Source organism: Ursus maritimus, unplaced genomic scaffold (genome assembly GCF_017311325.1).
Source record: "Ursus maritimus isolate PB19 unplaced genomic scaffold, ASM1731132v1 scaffold_18, whole genome shotgun sequence".
NCBI lineage: Eukaryota > Metazoa > Chordata > Mammalia > Carnivora > Ursidae > Ursus > Ursus maritimus.
In genome coordinates, this window is record NW_024424230.1 from 53983553 (window position 1) to 53986631 (window position 3079).

Consider the following 3079-nt stretch of genomic DNA (forward strand, 5'->3'; position numbering starts at 1 on the left):
CCCACTGACCTCAGTATTTAACAGATAATTGCCAGAGCTGCTGTGGAATTCCAATTTGGGGGAAATGTTGTCTCTCTGTTTCTTTTTGCAAGCAACATTTTAAACCTGTTAAATGACCATGAACAAACTAAATGTCTCCCTAGAGGGACTTCCTCGGAGAACATTTTGCATCCCCTGTCCCCAGGGCAGCATTTTATAAGCAATTTTAAGAAACTCTAGAATCGTTGCTACAAGAATCATGACTCACAGCCCACAGAAGGGCTGCAAGGGAGGAGGCCTTGCACAGACGAGGTACGTTTCCAGGTGTGCTCAGAAGTCAACTTTCAGAAGCTCATCAGGCCAGACTGATAACAACCCGAGGCAGCACAAAGACCCAAAACCAGTCTTCGAGTAGCACCACAAGCAGCACAGCAAGATCTTGTCATTGGCTTGATGATGTTCACGTGCGTGAGGTCCAAGCCACAGCACCCACCTGGGCTCCAGGAGAGCGCACACTGCCCCTTTCACTCGGGGCTCCTCTGGGGGCCGCGCTCCATCCCATGGTTTCTGCCGCACCACCAGAGCCCTTCATTTATGCTGTTTCTGTCTTACGTTGACCAGCTTGGGGTCCTATAAAAATCCTACTTGTTTAATATCCTGCTCCCCGAAGAAAACTACAGCAACACAGACGTGAACACCTTCTACGTAATAACAGTGACTGTAATCCAACACCATAGCGTAAGCCCCTTCATGACCAAAGTCATCTCAGGAATATGAGGAAAGTTTGGTGCCGTCCTTGGGCTGAGCCCCAGGGGACGTTTTGAGAGCAGCTGCCCTGCAGCCTGCCCGCCCCACCCCGCCCCCCGTGGAAGCCTGATCCTGCCCATCTTTCTCCCTTTGTCTCATAGCCATGTCCACCAATGAGAATGCTAATTTACCAGCTGTCCGCCTTAACAGATTCGGAAAAAAGTGGAAAGACAGTACAGAAATGAGGAGACGCTGAATAGAAGTTAATGTGGAGCTGAGGAAAGCTAAGAAGGGTGACCAGATGCTGATAAGGAGAAATGTAAGCTCATATCCTGATGAGGCTACTTCTTCACTGCAGGAAACCCGCAATAACCAGGGCGCTGTGAATTGGTCTGTTGATGACATCGTCAAAGGCATAAATAGCAACAATTTGAAAGCCAGCTCCAGGCGACTCAAGCTGCTAGGAAACTGCTTTCTAGGGAAAAACAGCCCCCCATAGACAATATAATCTGGGCTGGTTTGATTCCAAAATTTGTGTCCTTCTTGGGCAGCAGTGATTGTAGCCCCATTCAGTTTAAATCTGCTTGGGCTCTCAGTAGCATTCCTTCTGGGACATCAGAACAGACAAGGCTGTGGGAGATGGTGGTGTTATCCCCGCATTCCTTTCTCTGTTGGCATCTCCCCATGCCCGCATCAGTGCCCAAGCTCTGTGGCTCTAGGAAACACTGAAGGTGATGGTTCCGTTTTCTGAGACTTGGTGATCACGTATGGGCAGTTGACCCCCTGTTGGCATTCCTCGCAGTTCCTGACATGTCATCTTCAGCAGGTGGTTATTTCTCACCCGGGCACGTTCAAACCTTTGTTGCAACAAGAATCCTGCACCCCCATCACATGCTGCTGAGCACATTTTCCTCCCTTTGTTGTCTCCTGCATCGGGATGACCCAGAAGTCTTAGCAGAGCCCTGCTGGGCCATTTGCTACCTTACGGAGGGTCCAAATGAGTGGATTAAAATGCTTTTGAAAACAGGAGTCATGCCTCAGCTTACAAAGCCTCTAGGAGCTGCTGAATTGCCCATTGTGACTCCTGGGCTACAAGCCACAGGAAATGCTGTCACTGGGATGGATGAACAGGACCATGTTGCAGGAGATGCAGGAGCGCTTGCTGTCTTTCCCAGCCTGTTCATGAGCCCCCAAACTAATATTCAAAAGGAAGCTCTGTGGACAATATCAAACATCACAGCTGGTCCCCAGGAGAGGATACAGCAAGCTGTGAATCATGGGTTAGCCCCATTCCTCATCAGAGCTCTCTCTTAGGCGGACTCTAAGACACAGGAAGAAGCTGTATGTCTGTGACCAACCTATACAGGGAGCACAACGTTTGAGCATTCATTGGGGCCTAATAGAACCATGGATGAACCTCTCAACTGCGGAAGATTCCAAAAGTATTCTGGGTATTCTGGATGCCATTTCGAGTATCTTTCAGACTGCTGAGAAACTAGGTGAAAACGAAATACTTAGTATAATGATTGAAGAATGTGGAGGTTTGGACAAAATAAAAGCTCTATAAAACCATGAAAATGAGTCTGTGTACAAAGCTTCATTAAACTTGACTGAGGGGCGCCGGGATGGCTCAGTCAGTTAATCATCGACTCTTGATTTCAGTTCAGGTCATGATCTTAGGGTCATAAGATCGAGCCCCACCTTGGGTTCCACGCTCAGCGGGGAGTCTGCTTGAGATTCTCCCTCTCCTTATGCCCCTCCCCCCAATCCATATGCTTTCTGTCTCTGTCTCGAATAAATAAATAAATTTAAAAAATAAATTTGAGGGGCGCCTGGGTGGCACAGTGGTTAAGCGTCTGCCTTCGGCTCAGGGCGTGATCCTGGCGTTATGGGATCGAGCCCCACATCAGGCTCCTCCGCTATGAGCCTGCTTCTTCCTCTCCCACTCCCCCTGCTTGTGTTCCCTCTCTCACTGGCTGTCTCTATCTCTGTCAAATAAATAAATAAAATCTTTAAAAAATAAATAAATAAATTTGATTGAGAAGGATTTCTCTATAGAGGAAGAGGAAGGTCAAAATGTTGTGCCAGGAACTATCTCTGGGAGTTCTACACTCCAAGTTCAGGACGGCACTCCTGGGACCTTTAACTTTTAGATTGTGCAGCGGAGGCATGAAGTTGTCTGTTGTGTACTGTGTTGTACTATGTACTATAGTAAGACACACTTACGGTTCCTCTACAAGGAAGTCTGCTTACATGCGTTTTGTTATTGTCACGCTTTTTACAAGGAAACTACACTTGAGCAGTTCCAAACTGTTTTCAGTTCACACATGCCTTGTGAAGGTCCTCCTCTTAC

The 3079-nt window shown here is 47.7% G+C and overlaps 1 pseudogene; it reads left to right on the plus strand.

Annotated features, from left to right (window-relative positions):
* The first annotated feature begins 889 nt into the window (after positions 1–889).
* LOC103662486 lies at positions 890–2879 on the plus strand (annotated as a pseudogene).
* Positions 2880–3079: the final 200 nt, after the last annotated feature.